General features: G+C 52.6%; 2 long non-coding RNA genes across 3 annotated transcripts; both read left to right on the plus strand.

The window, feature by feature from the left end:
* The first annotated feature begins 2,044 nt into the window (after window positions 1-2,044).
* LOC308057598 lies at window positions 2,045-5,948 on the plus strand. Of its 2 annotated transcripts, XR_013925350.1 has the most exons (5): window positions 2,045-2,876; window positions 3,424-3,572; window positions 4,123-4,193; window positions 4,880-4,975; window positions 5,143-5,948. It is a non-coding gene; the product is annotated as an uncharacterized lncRNA (long non-coding RNA). The 2 variants fall into 2 exon arrangements; XR_013925351.1 differs by lacking the exons at window positions 2,045-2,876; window positions 3,424-3,572; window positions 4,123-4,193 and adding an exon at window positions 4,296-4,769.
* Window positions 5,949-6,598: 650 nt separating this feature from the next.
* On the plus strand, window positions 6,599-10,495 carry LOC308057607. Its single transcript, XR_013925360.1, has 5 exons — window positions 6,599-7,407; window positions 7,961-8,109; window positions 8,660-8,730; window positions 9,418-9,513; window positions 9,681-10,495. It is a non-coding gene; the product is annotated as an uncharacterized lncRNA (long non-coding RNA).
* Window positions 10,496-10,713: the final 218 nt, after the last annotated feature.

The following is a 10,713-nucleotide window of genomic DNA, read 5'->3' on the forward strand; positions in this document are numbered from 1 at the left end:
GTCTAACCCTAACCCTAAGAGCCTGAGTCTAAACCTCACCCTAAGAGCCTGAGTCTAACCCTAACCCGAGGAGCCTGAGTCTAACCCTAACCCTAAGAGCCTCAGTCTAACCCTCACCCTAAGAGCCTGAGTCTAACCCTAACCCTAAGAGCCTGAGTCTAACCCTAACCCGAAGAGCCTAACTCTAACCCTAACCCTAAGAGTCTAACCCTAACCCTAACCCTAAGAGTCTAACCCTAACCCTGAGTCTAACGCTAACCCTAACCCTAACCCTTAGAGTCTAACCGTAACCCTAACCCTAACCCTAACCCTAACCCTAAGAGTCTAACCCTAACCCTAACCCTAACCCTAACCCTAAGAGTCTAACCCTAACCCTGAGTCTAACCCTAACCCTAACCCTAAGAGTCTAACCCTAACCCTAAGAGTCTAACCCTAACCCTAACCCTAACCCTAAGAGTCTAACCCTAACCCTAACTCTAACCCTAACAGTCTAACCCTAACCCTAAGAGTCTAACCCTAAGAGTCTAACCCTAACCCTAACCCTAACAGTCTAACCCTAACCCTAACCCTAACCCTAACCCTAAGAGTCTAACCCTAACCCTAACCCTAAGAGTCTAACCCTAACCCTAAGAGTCTAACTCTAACCCTAAGAGTCTAACCTTAACCCTAACCCTAACCCTAAGAGTCTAACCCTAACCCTAACCCTAACCCTAAGAGTCTAACCCTAAGAGTCTAACCCTAAACCTAACCCTAACCCTAACCCTAAGAGTCTAACCCTAACCCTACCCTAACCCTAAGAGTCTAACCCTAACCCTAAGAGTCTAACGTTAACCCTAACCCTAACCCTAAGAGTCTAACCCTAACCCTAAGAGTCTAACCCTAACCCTAACCCTAACCCTAAGAGTCTAACCCTAACCCTAAGAATCTAACCCTAAGAGTCTAACCCTAACCCTAACCCTAACCCTAACAGTCTAACCCTAACCCTAACCCTAACCCCGGCTGAAGTACCCAAGTATAATTCGCTAGATGGCAGCAGCGCTCCACCAACAGCTCCGGCTGCAGTACCCAAATATATTTCGCTAGATGGCAGCAGCGCTCCACCAAAAGGGCGGCTGCAGTACCCAATTACATTTCGCTAGATGGCAGCAGCGCTCCACCAACCGGGCGGCTGCAGTACCCAATTATATTTCGCTAGATGGCAGCAGCGCTCCACCAAACGGGCGGCTGCAGTACCCAAGTATATTTCGCTAGATGGCAGCAGCGCTCCACCAACAGAGCCGGCTGCAGTACCCAAATATATTTCGCTAGATGGCAGCAGCGCTCCACCAACAGCGCCAGCTGCAGTACCCAAGTATATTTCGCTAGATGGCAGCAGCGCTCCACCAAAAGGGCGGCTGCAGTACCCAAATATATAGTACTGAGTCTAACCCTAACCCTAAGAGCCTGAGTCTAACCCTAACCCTAAGAGCCTAACTCTAACCCTAACCCTAAGAGACTAACCCTAACCCTAACCCTAAGAGTCTAACCCTAACCCTGAGTCTAACGCTAACCCTAACCCTAACCCTTAGAGTCTAACCCTAACCCTAACCCTAACCCTAACCCTAACCCTAACCCTAACCCTAAGAGTCTAACCCTAACCCTAACCCTAACCCTAAGAGTCTAACCCTAACCCTGAGTCTAACCCTAACCCTAACCCTAACCCTAAGAGTCTAACCCTAACCCTAAGAGTCTAACCCTAACCCTAACCCTAATCCTAAGAGTCTAACCCTAACCCTAACTCTAACCCTAACAGTCTAACCCTAACCCTAAGAGTCTAACCCTAAGAGTCTAACCCTAACCCTAACCCTAACAGTCTAACCCTAACCCTAACCCTAACCCTAACCCTAAGAGTCTAACCCTAACCCTAACCCTAAGAGTGGCGGTGCGGAGCCTTCGCCGGCAGCCTGGAAGACTTTCGGGCCGGGACGTGCGGCGGCGCGCTGGGTGAGCGCAGACGGCCTGAGGGCGGGCGGGCGGGGGCCGGCGGGCAGCGGCAGAAGGGGGGGGGGGGGGGGGGGCGGGGGATGCGGCGGGCCGGCGCTCGGCCGCGGCGGGGAGCGCCTGGTGCCGGCGGCGGGCGGGCTGAGGCGGGCGGCCCGGCCCGGCCCGGGACCGGCGGGGCTGCCGGCCGTTCTCGTCTCCCCGGCAGCGACGGTGGTCAGCGGGCTCCTCACGGTGCTGCCTATTTTGGGCTGTTTTTTTTTTTTTTTTTTTTTTTTTTTTTTTTTTTTTTTTTGTCTTTCGGGGCTGCGCCGCTACCTCAGCGAGGAGGCGAGGAGCGGCGGCGGGGCGGCCCCGGTGCTCGCCGCTTGTGGCGGCCTGGCGGGGCCCGGGAGAGGGAGGGGTCGGCCCGCGGCGACCTGCCGCCCCCCCCCCCCCCCCCGCCGCCTCTGGGCTGCCCGGGCAGCCGCCGCAGCTCTGCGCGGGGCTTTGTCTTTCCCCCAGCCGCCGGCCTGAGCCGCGGCAGCCGGCTGGGACTGGAAGCGCCCTGCAAGTCTGACGGGGGTATCGCTGCCGTGCATGTTGTCTGCCTGTCTACCGATCGTTCCTGCCTCTTGTTCTGCTGGGGTAATTCCTTTGGGTAACGCGTCGGGCTCCGAATGGAGTGCATCCTGACTTCCTCCTGACCCCTGCGAGACGTTACCGGTGTTTGCCTTCCTCGTGTTTCACAGGGCCTCGGCTGTCGCGTGCGGAGAAGCTGTCAGCCTTGTCAGAAGAGAGCGTGTAGCCAGCAAGCGCGTCGTGGTGCTTCGGGACCAAGCTGATACCGCAGGCGTCCGTCTTTTGTTTGCGAAAAGGGATCGCGAGGAAACGTGCCGGTGTCGGAGGGGGAAGAGGTAGGAGGCAGCTTTCAACCGCTTTTAGGCTTAACTCCTGCGTTCCTGAGAACGGTTCTGGGCTTTGAGGGGTTTGCTTTTGGCTTTTTGCCTTAAGCTCGTCCTCCGTCACCGCTGTCGGCGTGCGCCGAGCCGCTGCTTAGGGAGCGGTGGCGGTACAGGCTGTGTGCGTGCCGACCGTCCTCGAGGCTGTAGCTGTATCCTACCCTAAAAAAAGCTCTCCGTAATACCCTGCTTCCGTTAGGACGCAATTTTCTCGAGTTCCCCCCCCACCCCAGGGTGATTTTCCCACACGCCTGCAGGCAGCAGGACTAACGTCATCTCCTTTTGCCCGCCTGGGCTCGGACTAAAATCCCTTCCCTGGCTGTTCTTTAGCTTGTACAGCCTTTGAGCCTTCCCTCGGGCCTGGCTGATGGTCCTTTGCCATTTCACCCCGTTCACAGCCAGCGTGAGTTTCGGTACCGACTATGTCAACGAATTTCAGCTGCACGACAAACCTGCTTTTTTGTCAATTAAATTAATCTCAGCCTTTTAATTGCTTTCGAAGGGAACTACAGGAGATCCTGTCGGCGTGGTGGCCTAGCGTAAGCGATGATGGAGAGGCGCATCGGATGTGACCTCCGTGTCAGCTCGGTGTGCCTCAGACAGACTGCATTTGGCACTCCGTGGCGTGCTGCGCAGCTCCAGAAATTCACGGTAGGGGAAAAAAAAGGGGCGAAAATGACAGTCGCGTAGAAACACGAGTTGGGAAGAAATGCTGTACGTGAGGGCTTTCCGTTGAGCGAGGCAGCTGGTCTTGCTTGTGGATCTTTGGGGTACGAGCCTGACGCCGAGCAGCTCGTTTTTCATTTGACGTGCCTGGAGTTGTTTTCAAAGGGATGGAAGAGAAGCTTATGAAATAGGATAGGTTACCGAGTCTTCCTAAAACGCTCACGACAGTTACGTAGAAAGCCGAAGCGAAGGACGAGGGAATAAAGTTCTGTGCTTCCTAAGTAAATACGGTACGCTTAAAAGTGATCTCCGTGCAGGGTCCTAGTTGTTTCTGTTTTTAAAATCAGAAAGAAGTTTAAGAAGTCTCAGCGGTTAGTCGTGTGGGAAATAAATGGCTCTTCCGCAAAAAATTCCACGTCAGCGAGGCTCTTTGAACGATTCTTCTCGCAATCGATTCCGACTACAGCCAGTTCATGGTTTAATGTCGAGGTGTGTGCTCGCTCTCCTCTAAAGCAGTATTTCGTTTGCATTTCAGTCCTGTGGGTCATGACAAATTTGGGAAGAACCCGAAGGAAACTTTTCATCCTGGGACACAGAAGGTAGGAGGTGAGTTGTTTTGGGGGTTTGGTTTTTTTGTTTGTTTTGTTTCTGTTTGGTTTTTTTTTTTGGTTGGTCGGTTGTGGCTTTTTATTCTTTTCTGGAAAAATAAGTCGTTACGTAGAAATGCTAGCGGTTTGTTTCTTTCTGTAGCAGGATAATAAGGAGGAGTAGAGTTACAGGTAGAGAATCGGCTGTCTTTATCAGTTGAAGTGGCTACTTTGAAATTAAAACAAATACAGGAGCACATTAACGGGGGGTTTTGCGCTGTGTCTTCGGTACCGGTGTGCTAAAGATGTTGTTTTGTTTACAGGATTCATTGGCTGTCGAAGAGCGAGAGGTAAATGTAAACTTTTCACTCCTAGCACTCACTCGGTGACGTGTACCGACTGAGGTATCAATTGCTTATTGCAGTGAAAAACTGCGGCGTTTCTGTGCAGCGTCTGAGATCGAAAATCATTTCAGGCACTGGCATAACCTATCGTACTAATAGACGACCAGCTTTAGTAACGTCATCAAAAAATCGTAATCTGTGATGGAAAGCAGAGTCTGAGGCGTCTGCTACTTGAGCATGTAACGGAGCTGGTACGAAGCGTATGTTGCCGTGCGTAGGTCGTGTACAAAAGATGTATCTAACAGTCCTTAGAGGAAACCTTATTTGAGGTCTTTTGTTTGATTGTCTGTTTGTCCTGTAGTTTTTGGTTTTCTTTCTCCGGGACCTGTGAATTTTGAATGTGGAGTCCTGCATGCTAAGGATGGGCAGCTTACAGACGAGGAAACGTTCGGCGCCGGTGAGTTTTTCACCTTTGTCTCGGCTGAGGGTTGCCTAAGGTGTTGAGCTTCACTGCGAGTACAAACATGCACGGTCCTGACCCTCTTAGGCTTGGTCTTGGGAGCCTTGAAGGCTTGTATACCAATCGAATCGTTACACTGAATAAACTGTTCCTTTTTTTTCTAGCGGGCGTTCCCAGACTGAAGCGGTGTGGAGCTGAAGGGGACTACGATTTCAAGGTTGACGGAGCCATTTGGACCGAGTCTTGAAGATCTCTTCGGTGTTTGTTCAAGGAAACTTAGTCTCGAGACAGTCCTCTGGCTCGCTGGCGAAACGGTAGGAAACTGCTTTGTTGATCCTGACGGTGCAGTCTGTTGGAAAGTAAAGATTCCTTGAGAGATCAGAACCACGTCCGTTGTTTCTCTGATTTAAAGGTGAACAGGCCTGTGTCGTTCAAGGAAAGACTCAGCGTTGGTTTTGTTTCTCTGAAACACAAAGTGCCCCATCTAAAGTGCTTACAGAGTCTGAGTTGATTTTTCAAAAGCAGAGACTTGTGCCGTTTGCAAACCGCCTGTCGCACTGCTCAAAGACAAAAGACGTTCACCCGAGAAAGTTTTTGGAAACGAATGCCAAATAGACGTGGGGAAAGAGCTGGAGAGGTTTCTGTCTTGTCTGTCGAATTACCTTCTCTTTAGTGCCCTTACATTTGACAAGAAAAGGTTTCATTGCCTCTTTTATCGTGAAGACAATGTTGCTGGTGTTTTTATAAGGAAAAAAAAAAAAAAAAGTGTCTGCCTGGTCTCTCGAGTGATTCTTTTGTTTTTTCTTTTTTTTTTTTTTTTTCTCTTTTTCTCTAGACTGGTGGAATTGAATATGTTCCCTGGAAGAAGTTGATCCAGCGAGATGTGAAGCCGGGCGACTTGCTAAGGGGCCGTGGGCAGAGTTCCCTTCTCGCTTCCATTCGTCTAATAAAGGGTGCAGTCTGTTAGGTAGACTGGCTGCAGTACCCAAATTTTTTCGCCAGGCGGCAGCAGCGTGGCCGCCCTGCAGAGTAAGGGCAGCGCATGCGCAGACGGGGCTTGAAGCCAAAGGGGGCGTGGTCTGGGGGAGTAGTCGCGTGGTGATGACGCAATTCCGCTTCTGCGCATGCGCAGAAGAGGTACTGGCAAAACTAAGGGCAGCGCATGCGCAGTGCCGGCTTGAAGCCAAAGGGGGCGTGGTCTCCGGCGGCGTCGCATGCGTATGACGCAATTCCGCTTTCGCGCATGCGCAGAAGAGGTACTGGCAAAACTAAGGGCAGCGCATGCGCAGTGCCGGCTTGAAGCCAAAGGGGGCGTGGTCTCCGGCGACGTCGCATGCGTATGACGCAATTCCGCTTTTGCGCGTGCGCGGAAACGGCTTGCCCCCTAGGGGCGGGGCTTCGGCCTCGCACGTACGGGTTACGCAGACGGCCCCGGAAGTGGGGTTCATTTCCAGCCCGCGCGGCGCGCCGCCGCGCCCGTGGCGGTGCGGAGCCTTCGCCGGCAGCCTGGAAGACTTTCGGGCCGGGACGTGCGGCGGCGCGCTGGGTGAGCGCTCGGCCTGAGGGCGGGCGGGCGGGCGGGCGGGGGCCGGCGGGCAGCGGCCGAAGCGGGGGGGGCGGGGCGGGGGATGCGGCGGGCCGGCGCTCGGCCGCGGCGGGGAGCGCCTGGTGCCGGCGGCGGGCGGGCTGAGGCGGGCGGCCCGGCCCGGCCCGGGACCGGCGGGGCTGCCGGCCGTTCTCGTCTCCCCGGCAGCGACGGTGGTCAGCGGGCTCCTCACGGTGCTGCCTATTTTGGGCTGGGTTTTTTTTTTTTTTTTTTTTTTTTTTGTCTCTCGGGGCTGCGCCGCTACCTCAGCGAGGAGGCGAGGAGCGGCGGCGGGGCGGCCCCGGTGCTCGCCGCTTGTGGCGGCCTGGCGGGGCCCGGGAGAGGGAGGGGTCGGCCCGCGGCGACCTGCCGCCCCCCCCCCCCCCCCCCGCCGCCTCTGGGCTGCCCGGGCAGCCGCCGCAGCTCTGCGCGGGGCTTTGTCTTTCCCCCAGCCGCCGGCCTGAGCCGCGGCAGCGGGCTGGGACTGGAAGCGCCCTGCAAGTCTGACGGGGGTATCGCTGCCGTGCATGTGGTCTGCCTGTCTACCGATCGTTCCTGCCTCTTGTTCTGCTGGGGTAATTCCTTTGGGTAACGCGTCGGGCTCCGAATGGAGTGCATCCTGACTTCCTCCTGACCCCTGCGAGACGTTACCGGTGTTTGCCTTCCTCGTGTTTCACAGGGCCTCGGCTGTCGCGTGCGGAGAAGCTGTCAGCCTTGTCAGAAGAGAGCGTGTAGCCAGCAAGCGCGTCGTGGTGCTTCGGGACCAAGCTGATACCGCAGGCGTCCCTCTTTTGTTTGCGAAAAGGGATCGCGAGGAAACGTGCCGGTCTCGGAGGGGGAAGAGGTAGGAGGCAGCTTTCAACCGCTTTTAGGCTTAACTCCTGTGTTCCTGAGAACGGTTCTGGGCTTTGAGGGGTTTGCTTTTGGCTTTTTGCCTTAAGCTCGTCCTCCGTCACCGCTGTCGGCGTGCGCCGAGCCGCTGCTTAGGGAGCGGTGGCGGTACAGGCTGTGTGCGTGCCGACCGTCCTCGAGGCTGTAGCTGTATCCTACCCTAAAAAAAGCTCTCCGTAATACCCTGCTTCCGTTAGGACGCAATTTTCTCGAGTTCCCCCCCCACCACCACCTCAGGGTGATTTTCCCACACGCCTGCAGGCAGCAGGACTAACGTCATCTCCTTTTGCCCGCCTGGGCTCGGACTAAAATCCCTTCCCTGGCTGTTCTTTAGCTTGTACAGCCTTTGAGCCTTCCCTCGGGCCTGGCTGATGGTCCTTTGCCATTTCACCCCGTTCACAGCCAGCGTGAGTTTCGGTACCGACTATGTCAACGAATTTCAGCTGCACGACAAACCTGCTTTTTTGTCAATTAAATTAATCTCAGCCTTTTAATTGCTTTCGAAGGGAACTACGGGAGATCCTGTCGGCGTGGTGGCCTAGCGTAAGCGATGATGGAGAGGCGCATCGGATGTGACCTCCGTGTCAGCTCGGTGTGCCTCAGACAGACTGCATTTGGCACTCCGTGGCGTGCTGCGCAGCTCCAGAAATTCACGGTAGGGGAAAAAAAAGGGGCGAAAATGACAGTCACGTAGAAACACGAGTTGGGAAGAAATGCTGTACGTGAGGTCTTTCCGTTGAGCGAGGCAGCTGGTCTTGCTTGTGGATCTTTGGGGTACGAGCCTGACGCCGAGCAGCTCGTTTTTCATTTGACGTGCCTGGAGTTGTTTTCAAAGGGATGGAAGAGAAGCTTATGAAATAGGATAGGTTACCGAGTCTTCCTAAAACGCTCACGACAGTTACGTAGAAAGCCGAAGCGAAGGACGAGGGAATAAAGTTCTGTGCTTCCTAAGTAAATACGGTACGCTTAAAAGTGATCTCCGTGCAGGGTCCTAGTTGTTTCTGTTTTTAAAATCAGAAAGAAGTTTAAGAAGTCTCAGCGGTTAGTCGTGTGGGAAATAAATGGCTCTTCCGCAAAAAATTCCACGTCAGCGAGGCTCTTTGAACGATTCTTCTCGCAATCGATTCCGACTACAGCCAGTTCATGGTTTAATGTCGAGGTGTGTGCTCGCTCTCCTCTAAAGCAGTATTTCGTTTGCATTTCAGTCCTGTGGGTCATGACAAATTTGGGAAGAACCCGAAGGAAACTTTTCATCCTGGGACACAGAAGGTAGGAGGTGAGTTGTTTTGGGGGGTTTTTTTTTTTGTTTGTTTTGTTTCTGTTTGGTTTTTTTTTTTTGGTTGGTCGGTTGTGGCTTTTTATTCTTCTCTGGAAAAATAAGTCGTTACGTAGAAATGCTAGCGGTTTGTTTCTTTCTGTAGCAGGATAATAAGGAGGAGTAGAGTTACAGGTAGAGAATCGGCTGTCTTTATCAGTTGAAGTGGCTACTTTGAAATTAAAACAAATACAGGAGCACATTAACGGGGGGTTTTGCGCTGTGTCTTCGGTACCGGTGTGCTAAAGATGTTGTTTTGTTTACCGGATTCATTGGCTGTCGAAGAGCGAGAGGTAAATGTAAACTTTTCACTCCTAGCACTCACTCGGTGACGTGTACCGACTGAGGTATCAATTGCTTATTGCAGTGAAAAACTGCGGCGTTTCTGTGCAGCGTCTGAGATCGAAAATCATTTCAGGCACTGGCATAACCTATCGTACTAATAGATGACCAGCTTTAGTAACGTCATCAAAAAATCGTAATCTGTGATGGAAAGCAGAGTCTGAGGCGTCTGCTACTTGAGCATGTAACGGAGCTGGTACGAAGCGTATGTTGCCGTGCGTAGGTCGTGTACAAAAGATGTATCTAACAGTCCTTAGAGGAAACCTTATTTGAGGTCTTTTGTTTGATTGTCTGTTTGTCCTGTAGTTTTTGGTTTTCTTTCTCCGGGACCTGTGAATTTTGAATGTGGAGTCCTGCATGCTAAGGATGGGCAGCTTACAGACGAGGAAACGTTCGGCGCCGGTGAGTTTTTCACCTTTGTCTCGGCTGAGGGTTGCCTAAGGTGTTGAGCTTCACTGCGAGTACAAACATGCACGGTCCTGACCCTCTTAGGCTTGGTCTTGGGAGCCTTGAAGGCTTGTATACCAATCGAATCGTTACACTGAATAAACTGTTCCTTTTTTTTCTAGCGGGCGTTCCCAGAATGAAGCGGTGTGGAGCTGAAGGGGACTACGATTTCAAGGTTGACGGAGCCATTTGGACCGAGTCTTGAAGATCTCTTCGGTGTTTGTTCAAGGAAACTTAGTCTCGAGACAGTCCTCTGGCTCGCTGGCGAAACGGTAGGAAACTGCTTTGTTGATCCTGACGGTGCAGTCTGTTGGAAAGTAAAGATTCCTTGAGAGATCAGAACCACGTCCGTTGTTTCTCTGATTTAAAGGTGAACAGGCCTGTGTCGTTCAAGGAAAGACTCAGCGTTGGTTTTGTTTCTCTGAAACACAAAGTGCCCCATCTAAAGTGATTACAGAGTCTGAGTTGATTTTTCAAAAGCAGAGACTTGTGCCGTTTGCAAACCGCCTGTCGCACTGCTCAAAGACAAAAGACGTTCACCCGAGAAAGTTTTTGGAAACGAATGCCAAATAGACGTGGGGAAAGAGCTGGAGAGGTTTCTGTCTTGTCTGTCGAATTACCTTCTCTTTAGTGCCCTTACATTTGACAAGAAAAGGTTTCATTGCCTCTTTTATCGTGAAGACAATGTTGCTGGTGTTTTTATAAGGAAAAAAAAAAAAAAAAGTGTATGCCTGGTCTCTCGAGTGATTCTTTTGTTTTTTCTTTTTTTTTTTTTTTTTTTTTTTTTTCTCTTTTTCTCTAGACTGGTGGAATTGAATATGTTCACTGGAAGAAGTTGATCCAGCGAGATGTGAAGCCGGGCGACTTGCTAAGGGGCCGTGGGCAGAGTTCCCTTCTCGCTTCCATTCGTCTAATAAAGGGTGCAGTCTGTTAGGTAGACTGGCTGCAGTACCCAAATTTTTTCGCCAGGCGGCAGCAGCGTGGCCGCCCTGCAGAGTAAGGGCAGCGCATGCGCAGACGGGGCTTGAAGCCAAAGGGGGCGTGGTCTGGGGGAGTAGTCGCGTGGTGATGACGCAATTCCGCTTCTGCGCATGCGCAGAAGAGGTACTGGCAAAACTAAGGGCAGCGCATGCGCAGTGCCGGCTTGAAGCCAAA

The sequence above is a fragment of the Falco punctatus genome, assembly GCF_963210335.1.
Source record: "Falco punctatus genome assembly, contig: scaffold_172, whole genome shotgun sequence".
Taxonomy (NCBI): Eukaryota; Metazoa; Chordata; class Aves; order Falconiformes; family Falconidae; genus Falco; species Falco punctatus.